Here is a 20,529-nt window from a genome sequence, read left to right on the forward strand (position 1 = left end):
CCTCCTGGTGTGTCCATTTAGTATGGTTTTGTTTTATGGGCCTGTCTAACCTTTGGCTGAAGGGTGAGCCTCAGGAGTGACTTTCAGCACTGAAGATAATCCTTTAAAAGAGCACCGCAGGAAAGGGAGCCAAGATGGCGGACTAGGCAGACGCTACCTCAGATCCCTCTTACAACAAAGACACGGAAAAACAAGTGAATCGATCACATACATAACAATCTACAAACCCTGAACAACAAACACAGATTTAGAGACGGAGAACGAACTAATACGGGGAGCAGCGATTGTTTCCAGAGCCTGGAGCCAGCGTACCAGTCAGGTACGGCACAAGCACAGAGACCTGCTCCACCCCCCTGAACTAACCCCGGGAGGGGGACCAGCCGGTTCCACGGGCGGCGTGGGACTCAGCCGGTAGGAGAAGTCCCCGGGAGGCAGTGACTGGTCTTGGAGCAGAAAGAGCAGCATCCGAGCCGGGGAACCGTCCCGCAGGGATTTGGACTGGACGCAGGTACGCCATAAACACGGAGAGTTGCTCCACCCCCCTGAACTAACCCCGGGAAGGGGACCAGCCGGGTCGCGCGGGCGGCGTGGGACGCAGCCGGTAGGAGAAGTCCCCGGGAGGCAGCGACTGGTATTGGAGCGGGGAGAACAGCGTCCCAGCCGGGACACTTGGTCACGGCACAAGCACGGGGAACTGCTCCACCCATCTGAACTAACCCCGGGAGGAGGCCTACCTGGTTCTCGGGGGCGGCACGGCCACGCGGCTGGAGGGACGAGAAGTCCCCGGGAGGCAGCGACTGATTTTGGAGTCGAGAGTGCACCGTCCCAGTAGGGGAGCCTTGACGCTGGGCGTGGGGCTGGAAGCGGAGGATCTGACCGTGATTCCAGCGGGCCAGACCCCCCAGGGGCAATCTCCACACAGCCAGCACACATAGGCGACGCACCCGCGGGAATCTCAGATATAATAGTCATTCCAAGCAAGACAAGCAACTCTGGCTATATTCTGAGGTGCTACTCTCCTATCTCTCTATTCCCTCCCCCACCCTCCCCAGGCGGCTTCATTAACATCTGAATAGCCTGAGCCAGAGGGAGAACTCTGATAGGGATCTGACTGCATTTTTTTTTTAGCGGATTTTCTGGAAAAACTAGTTTCCCAGTGATGGCTCGGAGACAACAATCCATATCAAACCACTTAAAGAAGCAGACCGAGACAGCTTCTCCAACCCCCCAAACAAAAGAGTCAAAACCCTTCCTGAATGAAGATACAATCTTGGAATTATCAGATACAGAATATAAAAAACTAATTTACAGAATGCTTAATGAAATCACAAATGAAATTAGGATAACTGCAGAAAAAGCCAAGGAACACACTGATAAAACTGTTGAAGAACTCAAAAAGATTATTCAAGAACATACTGGAAAAATTAATAAGTTGCAAGAATCCATAGAGAGACAACATGTAGAAATCCAAAAGATTAACAATAAAATTACAGAATTAGACAACGCACTAGGAAGTCAGAGGAGCAGACTCGAGCAATTAGGATGCAGACTGGGACATCTGGAGGACCAGGGAATCAACACCAACATAGCTGAAAAAAAATCAGATAAAAGAATTAAAAAAAATGAAGAAACCCTAAGAATTATGTGGGACTCTGTCAAGAAGGATAACCTGCGGGTGATTGGAGTCCCAAAACAGGGAGAGGGGACAGAAAACACAGAGAAAATAGTTGAAGAACTCCTGACAGAAAACTTCCCTGACATCATGAAAGACGAAAGGATAGCTATCCAAGATGCTCATCGAACCCCGTTTAAGATTGATACAAAAAGAAAAACACCAAGACACATTATCATCAAACTCACCAAAACCAAAGATAAACAGAAAATTTTAAAAGCAGCCAGGGAGAAAAGAAAGGTTTCCTTCAAGGGAGAATCAATAAGAATATGTTCTGACTACTCAGCAGAAACCATGCAGGCAAGAAGGGAATGGGATGACATATACAGAACACTGAAGGAGAAAAACTGCCAGCCAAGGATCATATATCCAGCAAAACTCTCTCTGAAATATGAAGGCGAAATTAAGATATTTACAGACAAACACAAGTTTAGAGAATTTGCAAAAACCAAACCAAAGCTACAAGAAATACTAAAGGATATTGTTTGGTCAGAGAACCAATAATATCAGATATCAGCACAACACAAGGTCACAAAACAGAACGTCCTGATATCAACTCAAATAGGGAAATCACAAAAACAAACAAATTAAGATTAATTAAAAAAAAAATACACATAACAGGGAATCATGGAAGTCAATAGGTAAAAGATCACAATAATCAAAAAGAGGGACTAAATACAGGAGGCATTGAACTGCCATATGGAGAGTGATACAAGGCGATATAGAACAATACAAGTTAGGTTTTTACTTAGAAAAATAGGGGTAAATAATAAGGTAACCACAAAAAGGTATAACAACTCTATAACTCAAGATAAAAACCAAGAAAAACGTAACGACTCAACTAACATAAAGTCAAGCACTATGAAAATGAGGATCTCACAATTTACTAAGAAAAACGCCTCAGCACAAAAAAGTATGTGGAAAAATGAAATTGTCAACAACTCACATAAAAAGGCATCAAAATGACAGCACTAAAAACTTATTTATCTATAATTACCCTGAATGTAAATGGACTAAATGCACCAATAAAGAGACAGAGAGTCACAGACTGGATAAAGAAACACGATCCATCTATATGCTGCCTACAAGAGACACACCTTAGACTTAGAGACACAAACAAACTAAAACTCAAAGGATGGAAAAAAGTATATCAAGCAAACAATAAGCAAAAAAGAAGAGGAGTAGCAATATTAATTTCTGACAAAATAGACTTTAGACTTAAATCCACCACAAAGGATAAAGAAGGACACTATATAATGATAAAAGGGACAATTGATCAGGAAGACATAATCATATTAAATATTTACGCACCCAATGACAGGGCTGCAAGATACATAAATCAAATTTTAACAGAATTGAAAAGCGAGATAGATACCTCCACAATTATAGTAGGAGACTTCAACACACCACTTTCGGAGAAGGACAGGACATCCAGTAAGAAGCTCAACAGAGACACGGAAGATCTAATTACAACAATCAACCAACTTGACCTCATTGACTTATACAGAACTCTCCACCCAACTGCTGCAAAATATACTTTTTTTTCTAGCGCACATGGAACATTCTCTAGAATAGACCACATATTAGGTCATAAAACAAACCTTTGCAGAGTCCAAAACATCGAAATATTACAAAGCATCTTCTCAGACCACAAGGCAATAAAACTAGAGATCAATAACAGAAAAACTAGGGAAAAGAAATCAAATACTTGGAAAATGAACAATACCCTCCTGAAAAAAGACTGGGTTATAGAAGACATCAAGGAGGGAATAAGGAAATTCATAGAAAGCAACGAGAATGAAAATACTTCCTATCAAAACCTCTGGGACACAGCAAAAGCAGTGCTCAGAGGCCAATTTATATCAATAAATGCACACATACAAAAAGAAGAAAGAGCCAAAATCAGAGAACTGTCCCTACAACTTGAACAAATAGAAAGTGAGCAACAAAAGAACCCATCAGGCACCAGAAGAAAACAAATAATAAAAATTAGAGCTGAACTAAATGAATTAGAGAACAGAAAAACAATGGAAAGAATTAACAAAGCCAAAAGCTGGTTCTTTGAAAAAATTAACAAAATTGATAAACCATTGGCTAGATTGACTAAAGAAATACAGGAAAGGAAACAAATAACCCGAATAAGAAACGAGAAGGACCACATCACAACAGACCCAACTGAAATTAAAAGAATCATTTCAGATTATTATGAAAAATTGTACTCTAACAAATTTGAAAACCTAGAAGAAATGGATGAATTCCTGGAAAAACACTACCTACCTAAACTAACACATTCAGAAGTAGAACAACTAAATAGACCCATAACAAAAAAAGAGATTGAAACGGTAATCAAAAAACTCCCAACAAAAAAAAGCCCTGGCCCGGACGGCTTCACTGCAGAGTTCTACCAAACTTTCAGAGAAGACTTAACACCACTACTACTAAAGGTATTCCAAAGCATAGAAAATGACGGAATACTACCCAACTCATTCTATGAAGCCACCATCTCCCTGATACCAAAACCAGGTAAAGACATTACAAAAAAAGAAAATTATAGACCTATATCCCTCATGAACATTGATGCAAAAATCCTCAACAAAATTCTAGCCAATAGAATCCAACAACACATCAAAAAAATAATTCACCCTGATCAAGTGGGATTTCTACCAGGTATGCAAGGCTGGTTTAATATCAGAAAAACCATTAATGTAATCCATCACATAAATAAAACAAAAGACAAAAACCACATGATCTTATCAATTGATGCAGAAAAGGCATTTGACAAAGTCCAACACCCATTCATGATAAAAACTCTTACCAAAATAGGAATTGAAGGAAAATTCCTCAACATAATAAAGGGCATCTATGCAAAGCCAACAGCCAATATCACTCTAAATGGAGAGAAGCTGAAAGCATTTCCCTTGAGAACGGGAACCAGACAAGGATGCCCTTTATCACCGCTCTTATTCAACATCGTGTTGGAAGTCTTAGCCAAGGCAATTAGGCTAGACAAAGAAATAAAAGGTATCCGGATTGGCAAGGAAGAAGTAAAGTTATCACTATTTGCAGATGACATGATTATATACACAGAAAACCCTAAGGAATCCTCCAGAAAACTACTGAAACTAATAGAAGAGTTTGGCAGAGTCTCAGGTTATAAAATAAACATGCAAAAATCACTTGGATTCCTCTACATCAACAAAAAGAACACCGAAGAGGAAATAACCAAATCAATACCATTCACAGTAGCCCCCAAGAAGATAAGATACTTAGGAATAAATCTTACCAAGGATGTAAAAGACCTATACAAAGAAAACTACAAAGCTGTACTACAAGAAATTCAAAAGGACATACTTAAGTGGAAAAACATACCTTGCTCATGGATAGGAAGACTTCACATAGTAAAAATGTCTATTCTACCAAAAGCCATCTATATATTTAACGTACTTCCGATCCAAATTCCAATGTCATATTTTAAGGGGATAGAGAAAGAAATCACCAATTTCATATGGAAGGGAAAGAAGCCCCGGATAAGCAAAGCACTACTGAAAAAGAAGAAGAAAGTGGGAGGCCTCACCTTACCTGACTTCAGAACCTATTATACAGCCACAGTAGTCAAAACAGCCTGGTATTGGTACAACAACAGACACATAGACCAATGGAACAGAATTGAGAACCCAGACATAGATCCATCCAGGTATGAGCAGCTGATATTTGACAAAGGACCAGTGTCAATTAACTGGGGAAAAGATAGCCTTTTTAACAAATGGTGCTGGCATAACTGGATATCCATTTGCAAAAAAATGAAACAGGACCCATACCTCACACCATGCACAAAAACTAACTCCAAGTGGATTAAAGACCTAAACATAAAGACTAAAACGATAAAGATCATGGAAGAAAAAATTGGGACAACCCTAGCAGCCCTAGTACAAGGTATAAACAGAATACAAAAGATTACCAAAAATGATGACGAGAAACCCGATAACTGGGAGCTCCTAAAAATCAAACACCTATGCTCATCTAAAGACTTCACCAAAAGAGTAAAAAGACCACCTACAGACTGGGAAAGAATTTTCAGCTATGACATCTCCGACCAGCGCCTGATCTCTAAAATCTACATGATTCTGTCAAAACTCAACCACAAAAAGACAACCCAATCAAGAAGTGGGCAAAGGATATGAACACACATTTCACTAAAGAAGATATTCAGGCAGCCAACAGATACATGAGAAAATGCTCTCGATCATTAGCCATTAGAGAAATGCAAATTAAAACTACAATGAGATTCCATCTCACACCAACAAGGCTGGCATTAATCCAAAAAACACAAACTAATAAATGTTGGAGAGGCTGCGGAGAGATTGGAACTCTTATACACTGCTGGTGGGAATGTAAAATGGTACAACCACTTTGGAAATCTATCTGGCGTTATCTTAAACAGTTAGAAATAGAACTACCATACAACCCAGAAATCCCACTCCTCGGAATATACCCTAGAGATACAAGAGCCTTCACACAAACAGATATATGCACACCCATGTTTATTGCAGCTCTGTTTAGAATAGCAAAAAGCTGGAAGAAACCAAGGTGTCCGTCAACGGATGAATGGGTAAATAAATTGTGGTATATTCACACAATGGAATACTACGCATCGATAAAGAACAATGACGAATCTGTGAAACATTTCATAACATGGAGGAACCTGGAAGGCATTATGCTGAGTGAAATTAGTCAGAGGCAAAAGGACAAATATTGTATAAGACCACTATTATAAGATCTTGAGAAATAGTAAACCTGAGAAGAACACATACTTTTGTGGTTACGAGGGGGGGAGGGAGGGAGGGTGGGAGAGGGTTTTTTATTGATTAATCAGTAGATAAGAACTGCTTTAGGTGAAGGGAAAGACAACACTCAATACATGGAAGGTCAGCTCAATTGGACTGGACCAAAAGCAAAGAAGTTTCCGGGATAAAAGGAATGCTTCAAAGGTCAGCGGAGCAAGCGCGGGGGTCTGGGGAACATGGTTTGCGGGGACTTCTAAGTCAATTGGCAAAATAATTCTATTATGAAATCATTCTGCATCCCACTTTGAAATGTGGCGTTTGGGGTCTTAAATGCTAACAAGCGGCCATCTAAGATGCAGCAATTGGTCTCAACCCACCTGGAGCAAAGGAAAATGAAGAACACCAAGGCCACACGACAACTAAGAGCCCAAGAGACAGAAAGGGCCACATGAACCAGAGACCTACATCATCCTGAGACCAGAAGAACTAGTTGGTGCCCGGCCACAATCGATGACTGCCCTGACAGGGAGCACAGCAGAGGACCCCTGAGGGAGCAGGAGATCAGTGGGATGCAGACCCCAAATTCTCATAAAAAGACCAAACTTAATGGTCTGACTGAGACTGGAGGAATCCCGGCGGCCATGCTCCCCAGACCTTCTGTTGACCCAGGACAGGACCCATCCCCGAAGACAACTCATCAGAAATGAAAGGGACTGGTCAGCGGGTGGGAGAGAGACGCTGATGAAGAGTGACCTAATTATATCAGGTGGACACTTGAGATTGTGTTGGCAACTCTTGTCTGGAGGGGGGATGGGAGGATAGAGAGAGAGGGAAGCAGGCAAAATTGTCAAGAAAGGAGAGACTGAAAGGGCTGACTCAAGAGGGGGAGAGTAAGTGGGAGTAGGGAGTGAGATGTATGTAAACTTATATGTGACAGACTGATTGGATTTGTAAACGTTCACTTGAAGCTTAATAAAAGTTATTTAAAAAAAAAAAAAGAGCACCGCATTCAAGGCAGACATACTTATTACCACTTGAATTTTTTAGTGTCACTTTGATTCTCCTTGTGGCATCTCATGCCAAGGAGAAGGAGGGGCTGAGGGTGGGATCTAGGTTTTTGCCTCCCAGTGGGAAGGAGCCAGGGGGCATAGGAGTTCTGCGTTGGGTGTGTGAATGAGAGGAAGAGGGAAAGGGGCTGGCTCAGAGGACATGGAAGGTGTCAAGAAAGGAGCTTGGTGGGCTCTCAGGCCTAGACTAGATTCTAGAGAGCACTGAAGGTAACATTTGAGACTTTCGAAGCTTCTTTTGATTTTGTAAGTCCCCCGCCCATGTCTTCTGTCATTGCTTTAAATAAGGAATTGATGAGTTGGGAGGGGGCTTTTGCAGGGTTCTTTCCCTGCTGACTCTAGATTCCTTAATCTGGAACTCTCTTGTTCGTGTCTTTCTGCGCTCCCACATCTGCCAGACCTACGTCTTGCTGGGGCGTTGCTCGGGGAAGCCAGGTGGTGGCCCTGAGGACTGGGGTACTTGTCAGTTCTACTTTCTAACACGGGCTGAGCCTGCAGCGTAGCTCCGTATCCGGGTGTCCATTCTCCACAAAGCTCGCCTGTAGGAGGAAGGCAGAATGTAGTGAGGCCTGTTCATGACGACAGAGACCAGCATTTACCCAGGCATTCTGCCTCTCCCAGGCTGAGCCCTTCATGCTTCTAATGAACACTCTATAGCATTTGCCTAAGGACAACATCCAGATTCCTTAGAAGGAATATAGGGCCCTTCACACACTTCTTAAGAATTCCTGCTGGCACAATGGTTAAGCACTTGGCTGCTAACTAAAAGGTTGGTGGTTCAAATCCACCAGCGTCTCCGTAGGAGAAAAATGCGGCAGTCTGCTTCTGTAAAGATTACAGCCAATAAAACTCTATGGGGCAGTTTTACTCTGTTCTATGGGGTCTCTATGAGTTGGAATTGACTCAACAGGAATGGGTTTTTTGTTACATTCACTGTGCTGGAACCTGAGAACATAAAATGGAATAAAATATAATTTCTGCTTTTCACAAATTCACAATCTAATGGGAAAGCCCAATACCTAAAAGAATGATTATAAAAAGAATGGTTTAAAGAATGTTAAAGGGAAGCCCAGAGGTGGAAGCGACAGCCCCCTCCCCTCCATCCTTCTTAAACCGCTCATTGCTAGCATGTTTGGGATCAGTCATTTTGGTTGTGATATGTGTGTGGTATTGGTTTTTTATATCTGTAGTATAGTACGAAAGGAGCCCGGTAGTGCAAGCAGGTAAGCACTCAGATGCTAACCAAGCGGTTGGTGGTTTGAACCCACCCAGCTGCTTTGTGGGAGAAAGACCTGGTGATCTGCTTCAGTAAAGATTATAGCCCAGAAAACCCTATGGGGCAGTTCTACCCAATGGCATCGAACAACAACAAAAGTATTGCATGAATTGTATGAACTGTTGTTCAAAAACAACATTTTGTATTAAGTTACATTTATGTCACCTAGTGCAGTAGGAAAAGAGACTTATGCTTTGGAAGTATCTTCAATAACAAGGGGCGTGATTGTGAAGTTTCAGAGAAAATTAAATTAGTCAGAGGAGTCTTCCCGTAAGCGTGCCTATTAACCACCAGTTTACAGCATCCTGGTCCCCACCCCTCCATCCCTTCGCTGTCGATGTGAGAATCTTTTTGGCTTGAATGGTCTGTAGCTCAACTAGGGTAACTTTGCCCCTCTGCTCTCCCAGGGGAGAACATTTGGGAAAGTCATTTTTGGAAACATTTTTGGTTGTCACAAGTGGGCTACTGGCATCTAGCGGGTAGAGGCCAAGCATGATGCCAGACCTCCTGCAGCGCACAGGACAGCACCCACAACAAAGAGTTTTCTGACCCCAAATGTCAGTAGTGCTGAGGTTGTGAAACTCTGATCTGGTTGAGTGTTACTCACATTCAGTAGAACTATGGATAAGATGCAGTGTCATGTATTGTGCCCATTGTTGTTGTTGGGTGCCATCAAGTCAATTTCAACTCATGGTAGCCCCATGTGACAGAGGAGAACTGCCCCGATGATTTCCTAGGCTGTAATCTTTTTTTTTTTTTTTTTAATCTTTATGGGAGCAGATCGTCAGGTTTTATTCTCCCTTGGAGTGGCTGGTGGGTTCAAACTGCCAACCTTTCGGTTAGCAGCTGAATGCATAACCCTTGCGCCACCAGGGCTCCTGTTGTGCTGTAAGGATATACAAAAGATGATTCTGAACAAATGGGGGTCGGAGAGCTAGGTAGAAAGGTGGGATTTGGGGATGTTGGTAGTGATTTTTCACTGTTGGCCTGTTTTATTTTATTATGGCTTTTGCGGCAGGTCTTTTTTTTTTTTTCAGGTCTTTAGATGAAGGTTTAAGGAGCAAATTAGTTTCTCGTTAAACAATTAATATGCATATTGTTTTGTGACATTGGTTTCCAACCCCACAATGCGTCAACATTCTCCCCTTCTCGACCTTGGGTTCCCCGTTATCTGCTTTTCTGTCCCCTTCTGCCTTCTTGTCCTTGCCTCTGGATTGGTATGCCTGTTTAATCTGGTTTTGTGTTATGGGCCTGTCTAATCTTTGGCTGAAGGATGAACCTCAGGAATGACTTCAGTACTGAGTTAAAAGGGTGTCCAGGGGCCGTTCTCTCAAGGTTTCTCCAGTCTCTGTCAGACCGGTAACCAAACCCAAACCCAAACCCAAACCCAAACCCAAACCCAAACCCATTGCTACAGAGTTGATTCTGACTCATAGTGACCCTGTAGGGTTTCCAAGGAGGGGCTAGTGGATTTGAACTGCCAAACTTTTGGTTAGCAGTCATAGCTCTCAACCATGGCGTTACCAGGGCTCTTTAGGCCAGTAGTCTGGTCTTTTTTGTGAGTTTGAATTTTGTTCTACATTTTTCTTCAGCTCTGTCCAGGACCCTCTTTTGTGACTCCTGTCAGAGCAGTCGGTGGTGGTGGTAGCCAGGAACCATCTCGTTGTGCTGGACTCAGTCTGGTGAAGGCTGTGTGCTGTAGGTCTTTTTATAAGAAGCTTGTTTTTATTAATTGATCCTTAAGATACATTGTTTTATTTGGTCATTGTTTAGCATGTTTTGGAGGACGTTACTAATGTGTCCATAGTGTCTAGTACAGACCCTGTTACATACTGCACAATTAATATGTATTTGTTGGATGAATGTAGGAATGCATAAATACATATGTTCCTGGAGATGTTGCTGTTAGTTGCTATGAGTCGATTTCAACTCATGGTGACCCCATATGACAGAGTAGAACTGCCCCATACAGTTCTCTTGGCTATAACCTTTACAGGAACAGATTGCCAGGTCTTTCTCCCATGGAGCTGCTGGGTGGATTCGAACCACCAGCCTCTGGGTTGGCAGCTGAGTGCTTAACCATTGTGATGCCAGTGTTCCTTAAGTAGTGCTTTCTTTCTTTTCCAAATACTCCTCTTGTGCTTTCATAATTAACTAGATGGAAAATGTGCTGCTAGAATTTATGAAAGTCATTTCAAAGAGTCAAAGAGAGTGTTAGGTCAGTAGAAACAAGTTAGCTGGCTCTCCAAAAGGGAGAAGCTAGAAGGCCAAGGAACCTAAAGTCAGCTTGTGTGGAAGGCCTAACAGGCGAAAACACAGCAGAAGCTTACGGAAGTCCACTTGGTCTTAGCCACAGAGGGATATGCTTATTACAAGCAAACAGCCGTACCAAAAAGCCCACTCAACACAAATCAGTAATAGGAAACAAGCAGGCATAATACAGAGTCCTTAAAACCAAACCAAACCAAATCCGTTGCTGTCAAGTCAATTCCGACTCATAGTGACCATATAGGACAGAGTAGAACTACCCCACAGAGTTTCCAAGGAGCGCGTGGTGGATTCAAACTGCCTTAGGGACACAGAAATGTGTCTAAAAGGCAGCAGTAGCAGCAGCCGTGGGGCACGTACTGATATGTTGAGAGCCAGCTCAGAAGGCACTGCACACCATCTCATGGACGCCATCTTTGCTGGTCTGCTTTGAGAAGGTGGGTACTTGACTCTTCCGGAGTTCCTGGGTATTGCAGATGGGTAAGCGCTCGGCTGCTAACTGAAAGGTCGGAGATTTGAGTCTACCCAGATCTGTTTTGGAAAAACAAAAACAAAAAACAGTCGTTAAAAAACTTATGGAGAAACCTTAAATCAAAAATATTCCCTGTGGTCTTCTTAAAACCAAACAATAGTTTAGCTTAACTAGTGAAGAATGTCTGCCTTGAGCATTATGCACTTTGAACTATCTATATGGGAGCAAATTGACAACAGTGACTCGAAAGGTTAGACAGGAACCTTTAGGGGCAGTGAGCTTATATTAATGGGGGAGGAGCAACTCAAGAAAAGGAGCGTGAGAATGGTTGCACAACTTGAAGAATGTTATCAGTGTCACTGAATGGTACATGTAGAAACTGTTGAATTGGTGAATGCTCTGCTGTGTATATTCTTAACAACAACAACAAAAATAAAATAAATTATAAAAAATAAAACAAACCCTATGGAGCACAGTTTTACTGTGACACACCTTGGTTGCCATGAGTCAGAATAGATTTGACGGCAACTGTTTGTTTTTACTCCAAATTTCTCCTGATGTTTTCATATGTGAACCCTTTGCTCCAGCCGGACTCCCACCCCTCGTTCCCTACATGTGCCTGGTGCCATCTCTACCTGTTCACGCGATGCTTTTCTGTCTGGAAAGCCATTTTCTCCTCTCTATTTTTCAGTTTTCTTTCACAAGATCTAGCTCAAGTTGTAGGTCCTTTGTGAAACCCTTCCTAAGTTTTTCGGCATCGAAATCTTTAACGGTTTGAGTTGTTCCCCCCATCCAAATTTAGGAAGCAACTTCCAGTTATGTTTTATCACCAGGGCTTGGAAGGGCCAGCCTTCAGCACAGAGGTAGATTAGCCAATAAGCAAGGTATGCACAGGTTTACAGTAAGCAGGGTACACACAGGCTTTGATATGGTGAAAAATAGGTGAAATTGTGTACTGTAGATTAGTAAGGAAGCACAAGTAAGCCCATGCACACCTTGCCTATTGGGTCGTCTGTCCCTGCTTCAGCACCTTACATTCTGGGATGTGAGCCAGTGGTACGAAGGAGTAGAGATAAGGAAAGCCTCGGAAAGATTCCGCTCTGTGGAAACATCAGTGTTTCTAAACAATTAACTCAGAATAAATTCATCTTATGGTCCTGAAAGGAGCCCTGCTAATCGAAAGGTTGGCAGTTCAGGCCCATCCAGAGGCTCCACAGCAGAAAGACCTGGCAACCTGCTTCTGTAAAGATTGCAGTCTGGAAACCTACAGTGCAGCTCTTGTCTTTCCTATAGGGTCACTGTGAGTTGGAATCGACTCGAAGGCGCCCACTAACAGCAACGTCATGGCCCTGAAGCAGTCAGTAAGAACAGGTGAGCTTGCCCTTTCTGTCTAGCACGGGCCGTTGACTGAACACCTGCCAGGCAGTGGGTTTTTGGCTAGGGTCTGTAGCATACCATCCTGCCTGCTGGCTTAAGATCTGAGTGAAGGTTGGTTCTGACAGCACCGACCTGGACAAAGAGAGGATTGGAAGGAATGCTTATGTCTTGTCTGCAAACTCCAGACCTAGAGGCAGACAAAAACCTACATGTCACCTTAATGTTTTTATTGTTAGCTGCCATTGAGTTAGCACTGACTCATGGCGACCTTATATATAACAGAATGAAACGCTGTCTCATCGTGTGCTATCTTCATGATCATTGGTGTGCTCAAGTCCACTGCGTCAACCACTGTGTGTTTTGAATGCCTTCCAACCTACGGGGCTTATCTTCCAGCACTATAGCAGACAGTATTCTGTTGTATCATCCATTGGGTTTTCATTGGTTGATTTTTGGAAGTTGATCACCAAACCTTTCTTCCTAGTCTGTGTTAGTCTGGAAGCTGCATTGAATCCTGTCCACCATGGGTGGCCCTGCTGGTATTTGAAATACTGGTGGTATAGCTTCCAGCATGACAGAAACACACAGACCAACACAGTATGACAAACTGACAGACTGGTGGTGGATCCTGATAACAACAACAATGAAAAAACCCAAACCCATTGCTATAGAGTTAATTTCAACTCATAGTGACCCTATAGGGCAGAGGAGAACTGCCCCATAGGGTTTCCTAGGCTGTAACCTTTACAGAAGCAGACAGCCACGTCTTTCTCCCATGGAGCTGCTGGTGGGTTCTAAACACTGGCTTTTAGGTTAGTAGCCAAGTGCTTAACCACTGTACCACCGGAAGTCCTTATCATAACATTGGACAAAGGTAAGTTTCCCCATGTAGGGGGCCCTATCCCAGTTTTTGGATGCAGGCGAAATAAAGGCAGGTCTTGTTTTCTCAGGGTCCAGGTACACCACAATAGGTGTGCGTGTCTCTTCCCTTGCTCTCGGCAAGCTTACTGCAAGCCCAGGTGGAGAGGCCAAGCTTTGCTAATTGGCTGGAGCCAGCACCATTTTTGCTCGACATTTGTGTTGGCCTTGCCACAGATCCTCTCCCAAGATCCAGCTGAGAACTTTGCAGTCATGTGTAGAATACCCAGTAACAGTGGGTTTTGATCAGCCCTATTTAGAAGATGAATATTTAAAAACATAAGTTGCCCGGAGGGTGCGCTTAACATTAAAGTGTTAAGCGGCAGAATGGGAGAAGGGCCTTGTGAAAATGAAGTTTAATTTTGCTGTGGAGAACTTTCATTCTTTGTGCAGCATTATGTCTTTAAACTGTCTTGGAGGCAGGTCTTTAGACAGCTGGTTCATTTTATAGTGATAGCTCAGATGGTTAGATTAAAATTCAAATCTCATGCTAGGTGTTAACATTTCATTATTATACCTGTCCTTATTACAATTACTTGTGTGAGTGTGTGTGTGTGTTTTTTTTTTTTTAATTCATATGAGACCATTAAGTAGAGAAAATTTACATTGATTTTTGTATTCGGAATACTTGGTTCCCTGTTTACCATGATTTCATTTATGTTTTAGGTGATAATGTCCCCCTTTTTGTGTACGGCAGAGTCTATTTCTCAGTTGCCAGAGAGGAGGGAGTATCACGGTTAATGCAAGTTAAAATATATTCAGAAAAGGATGGAAGCTGCTTCTTGCCTGAAGCTTGTTTGTCTTTGAGGGCTCTGAAGTGTCTCTGAGGGCTGCGTTCTATGCTGTGTTTTTTTCCTGTGTCTTAGTGTTGTTGTTAGGTGCTGATGGGCCCATTTCAACTCCTAGTGACCTCATGTGACAGAGTAGAACTGCCCTACAGGGTTTCCTAGGCTGTAATCTTTATGGGAGCAGATCACTGGGTCTTTCTCCTTTGGAGCTGCTGAGAAGTTCGAACCACCGACCTTTCAGTTAGCAGCCGAGCACTTAACTGTTGTGCCACCAGGGCTCCTTCGTGTCTTAGTAAAACCTTTACATAGTGTAGGAAGCACAGAAAGGTGAAGGAATTTACCTGGAGTGGGCCTATGAGAAATAAGAAGCCCATAATATTTGCAAAATTTAAATGCAGGGCTTGGCTCTGGCAGGGTGGTTTCTTTTTTGCACAGTGTATGAGAAATTGACAAAAGGACCCTGCTATGCCACATAGGCAGATTTCTAGGAAAGATGATACTTAAAACAACAAAAAAAGCACATTACCAATTTAAAAATCACTGAACCGGTGATTCTGAGAGTTGAAATTTTGTCTTTAAATGCCATTTTGTAAGCACACGCAGTTACTGTCGACAGCTGTGGAATTCGTCTAAAACCATCACAGTACTTGCTGCCTTAGTGTTGCCAGTCTACGGAGAAAGGAAGTCAGAGCACTGGTTTCAAAAGCAAACCATCGCATATCTGCGTCAAATGATTCAGTGAATATTTGTTGAGGGACTGTTATATGCTGCGTGATGCAAGCAGTTGTGTTTGCTAACTGAAAGGTTGGCAGTTTGAACCCACCAGCAGGTCTGCAGGAGAAAGACCCAGTGATCTGTTCCCATAAAGATACAGCCAAGAAAACCCTGTGGAGCTCAGTTCTACTCTGTCACATGGGGTTGCCCCAAGTTGGAACTGACTGTGTAGCAATGGGTATGATTTTTATTATATTTTGGGTACTATGCAAATGGGTACCAACCATCTGTCAGTGTGTCGTACTGTGGTGGTTTACATGTTGCTGTGACGCTGGAAGCTATGCCACCAATATTTCAAGTACCAGCAGGATCACTCATGGTGGACAGGTTTCAATGGAGCTTCCAGACTTAGACTAGGAAGAAATGCTTGGTAATCTACTTCCAAAAATCAGCCAATGAAAACCCAATGTATTACGCACAGAGTATTGTCTGATATCGTGCTGGAAGATGAGCCCACTAGGTTGGAAGCCACTCAAAATACACAATGGTCACAACAATAGACTCAAACACACCAATTGTGAAGATGGTGCAGGACTGGACAATGTTTCATTGTGTTGTGCACAGGGTTTTCATGAGTTGGAGCTGATTCAAGGACAAGTAACAACAACAACAACATACAGATGTTATGAATACAAACGTAAATATTATATAGTCCTTGCCCTCCAAGAACCTAGTCTACAAGGCCATATAGACAAGTCAACAAGCAGTTACAGTACAGGGTAGGAAGGGCTCTGACCAAGGTCCTGAAGCCCATACAATTCTCTAGGCCCTCCTTTAAAAAAAAATATACAAAAAACACAATACAGTACAGAACTGGTTGTTTATTTAGAAGGAGTTACTGCAGGTGAGCAGCCCTGAGGCATCAACTTCCTTAGCATCACATCACCCCTGCCCTCGAGGAGGTTTCTGAAGGCTGTAGGAATGCCTGAGAGGGACCTGGCACCCTGCTTCCTGGAGAAGGCAGCACTGTAGGTGTGTGCTGTTTCCACCCTGGCTCCTCTAGAGTGTATTCTCCACACAGCAGCCTGAATGAGCCGCATTCAGAAAAAAGTCCCTCTAGTTGCTTTCCATCACACTCAATACAACCCCAAATCATCCCCCTCCCTCCAGCTTCTCCTTGCTCCAGGTGTACCAGCTGTGACTTCCTGGCTGTTTTTTTGTATCAGACATCTTCCTGTCTCAGGTGTTTACGCTTTTTACGCTTGCTGTTCCCTCTGCTAAGGAGCCCTGGTGGTGCAGTGGTTAAGTGCTTGGCTGCTAACCAAAGGTTGGTGGTTCCAGTGTACCTAGAGGCTCCACAGAAGGAAGACCTGGCGATCTGCTCCTGTAAAGATCACAGCCTAGGAAACCCTATGTGGCAGTTCTGCTCTGTCCTATAGGGTCAGTGTGAGTTGGGATCACCTTGACAGCAATGGGGTCGGTATTTGGTTCCTTCCCCATATAGCAGAGGAGCCCTGGTGACACAGTGGTTAAGCGCTTGGCTGCTAACCAAAAGGGCTCAGCAGTGCAAACCCACCAGCCGCTTTGCAGGAGAAAGATGTGGCAGTCTGCTTCTGTAAAGATTTACAGCCTTGGAAACCCTGTAGGGCAGTTCTACTCCGTCCTATAGCGTCATTATGAGTGGGAATCAACTCGACTGCAATGGGTTTTTTGGTTTTTATAGCACATGGCTGCAAATGTTGCCTTGCTCGGCTGTGCCATCTGCAGTGCTTCTGCATTCTCTTCCCTCTTTACTGTAACTTCTTGTCTTCGGAGCATTATCACTGCGTTGTGTACTCATTTGTTTGTTCGTCTCCCCAACTGGGATGTAAGCTCTGGCAGGATGTTTTGTTCTCTGCTGGACCCACCACCTAGAATGGGAGCTGGCATACAGGAGACACAGAGAACGAGGGTAGTAGAGAGAGTCACGGTGTGGGAACAGTAGTCAGGCAGTTGGTCTGTAATGGCTTGTAGAAAGAAAAGTTAATGGTCTTCAATGGCTTTCTCTCCCTATAGATACATATTTAATAACACTTTATAGTGTTTTTGGTGAAAGTTTACACAGCAAGTTAGGTTCCCATTTTTGTGTTCAGTAACATTAGTTACATTTATCACAATGTGTCAACATTCTCTTTAATTGTACTCTGGTTGTTCCATTTCCGTTATCTAGTTTCCCTGGACTTTTTATTAATTTGGGTTCTGTTCCATGTTTTTCTCCCTTTCTATCAGGGTCCATCTATTGTGGATCAGAATGGTTGGTGGTGGTAGCCGTGCACCATTTAGTACTTCTGGTAAAACCTAAAACCCACTGCTATTGAGTCAATTCTGACTCATAGCAACCCAATAGAGTAGAACTGTCCCATAGGGTTTCCAAGGCTGTAAGCAGATTGCCACATCTTTCTCTTGTGGAGTAGCTGGTAGGTTCGAACCTCTGACCTTTTGGTTAGCAGTTGAGCACTGTAATTACTGTGCCTCTTCTGGTAAGGGATCTACATATTTTTAAAGGCTAAAAATAGAAATAACTGTGTCTGAGCAACACTATTTTACAGAATTTCTAAATTCTTTTGGAAAAATGCCCCTGCCAGATTCCTATGGAAAAATAGCTTCAGATTACTCGGAAGAGATAGGTCTGCTACTGTGCTATAATTCATACCTATTTGAAATATTCTGTTTAGTTTCAAATGCTTTCATTTTGAATCTGCCTGAAAGATTTTAAACTAAAGCAGAAGTGAGAAAGGAAGGGGAAGTTCAGTGTCTGTATTTCAGGTGTGGTTTGAAAATCCCATATAAAATATTTTCGTCCATGAGTTATGTATTTGTTAAACTTTTTGGAAAATGCATTTGATCATGAGATCAGCAGCATGTTGGCAAGTGAAAGTGTATGTCTTGTTCTTCACTTTCTCGCGGGATGCACACGGCCTCTTGCCCAGGAGGGCAGTTTCCAAAGTGGGGTGTGTCCACCCCGGGGAGTTTTAATGGGGAGGCTCACAGAATTCCTTTGGGGGTGGGGCGTGGAGGATGGGAGGGAAACTGAGCATCATTAGATTTGCCATACGGAATGACACGGAGAGCCTCACCTGTCACCGGTAACATTCTGAGCTGAAGCGTCCTGGGGAGTGGTGGGGGAATTCATCATGGGGCGGGGCAGAGACCCCTGCATGCCCTCGTCCCTTTTGCAGCTTACCTGTGGGAGGTTAAGTAGATTTACAAGTTACATTCTCCAGCTTTAACTAAATTAGCCTTCACAAATATGGGTAAGTGTCTTCAAAAACAGAAAGCGACTGTCATCCTAACAAATGAAAGTGTAGATGAATATCAAGAAAATGGCAGAATTGATATTGCTTCTACTCCGTGTGTGAGAACTTCCTTAGACAAGTAAAAAACTCTGATAAACTAATCAGGTCGAACAAGACCTTGGCCCCAAATTCCTGGCCATTATTCTAACAAAGTTTGTTGTTGTTGTTGGGTGTCGCTGAGCTGATTCTGACCCATAGCTATCCTCTATGACAGAGTAGAACTGCGCCGTAGGGTTCTCTTGGTTGTAATCTTTACGGGAGCAGATTGCCATGTCTTTTCTCCCAAGGAACCGCTAGGTGGGTTCGAACCACCATCCTTTCAGTCAGCAGCTGAGCAATTAACTGTTGTGCTGCCAAAGCTCATAACAATGTGTATGGTCCTAGTTGGATAAAAACAAAAAAACCCAGTGCTGTATGGTTGGATAGTATGTCTTTTTATAACTACTGATCATAATACGTGTAGATAATATAAATAAGCAGATGTACCAGTTTTGGGGAATGCTTACTCAAAAGTTTTTTTACCTTTGGGGATCAGAGCATTTAGTGCCCACTGCTTTACCAGCTGCTTTTGAGTTGAATCCAACTCATAGTGACCTTGTGTGTGTCAGACTAGAACTGTGCTCTGTAGGGTTTTCAGTGACTGATTGTTTGAAAGTAGATTGCCAGGCCTTTCTTCCAAGGCACATGTGGGTGGACTCAAACCTTCTGCCTTTCAGTTAACAGCTGAGTACCTTAGGCTTTTGCACCCAGGGACATTACCCACTGCTCTGGGGCCTTGCTATTCAAAGTGTGGTTCCCAAACCTTGGCATCGCCTGGAATTGCTCCTTTTAGAAATGCAGAGTCTCGGGCCCCACCGAACCAGAATCTGCATTTCAGCAAGATTCCCAGGTGACTTGTGTGTACATTACAGTTTGGGAAATGCTGCTTAGGGGCATATTTCATAACTTGCTACTTCTTTGCATCAGAAATTGGGGAGGCATTCATTCCCCCACGCAAGGAATTGTGGAATCAGACAGGCCTGTTGTTTAATTTTTATTTAAATTAAGGTAAAATTCACGTAACACAAAATTCACCATTTTAAAGTGTACAGTTCAGTGACATTTAGTACATCCTCTGTGTTGTGCAGTCACCACCTCTAAGTACTTCTAAAACATTCATCACCCTAAAAAGAAACAGTTGAGTGCTCAGCTGCTAACTAAATGGTTGGCAGTTTGAACCCCAGTGGCTCCACGGGACAAAGTCCTGACTGTGTGCTCATGTAAAGATTACAGCCTAGAAAACCCTATAGGGCAGTTCTGCTCTGTACATGGGGTCACTTTGCGTTGGAATTGACTCGGCAGCAACTAAGCTAAAGGTTGGTGGTTTAAACTCACCCCGCAGTGCCATGGAAGAAAGGCCTGGTGATCTGCTTCCTAAACGATTACAGCCACGAAAACCCTAAGGGGCAACTCTGCTCTGATACACACTGAGTTGTCACCAATCAGAGTCAATTCAACAGAAATTTTTTTACCCATTTGCTAATCAGTCAGGCCTGGTTTGGAATCACAGCTCTTCCACTTGCGAACTTGACCTTGGACATCTTATTGAACCTCTTTGACCCTGTTTGCTCATCTGTAATATAGGCATAAGGACGCCTGTCTCCTAGGGTGTTTGTAAGGATTATATGTATGTCAGTCACAGTGGGAGGACATCAGTAAATGTCCCTGTAATCCCCTTCTGCCCTTCTGCCTCATTAGTCTGGGAACGCATTGACAGTGGGCAGCTTTTCCTTATCTTTGTATTTCGCGGTACAGAGGTCTTTAAACTTGTTGTTCATGTACATCTTAAACTGGAAGGTTGATGATTCGAACGCACTCA

At 43.1% G+C, this 20,529-nt stretch overlaps 1 protein-coding gene across 7 annotated transcripts in view; it reads left to right on the plus strand.

Moving 5' to 3' along the window:
- Positions 1-20,529, plus strand: part of MTUS2 (microtubule associated scaffold protein 2) — a 763,477-nt gene that overhangs the window by 39,334 nt on the left and 703,614 nt on the right. For 5 of the 7 annotated variants that reach the window (XM_049867778.1, XM_049867774.1, XM_049867779.1 and 2 more), the window contains exon 2: positions 12,833-12,910. The exons of the other annotated variants lie outside the window; for them this stretch is intronic. The gene's annotated coding sequence lies outside the window, so the exon portion shown is untranslated. The remainder of the gene's footprint in view (positions 1-12,832; positions 12,911-20,529) is intronic. 7 annotated transcript variants of the gene reach the window in all.

This window comes from Elephas maximus, chromosome 23 (genome assembly GCF_024166365.1).
Source record: "Elephas maximus indicus isolate mEleMax1 chromosome 23, mEleMax1 primary haplotype, whole genome shotgun sequence".
In the NCBI taxonomy this organism is placed as follows: Eukaryota; Metazoa; Chordata; class Mammalia; order Proboscidea; family Elephantidae; genus Elephas; species Elephas maximus.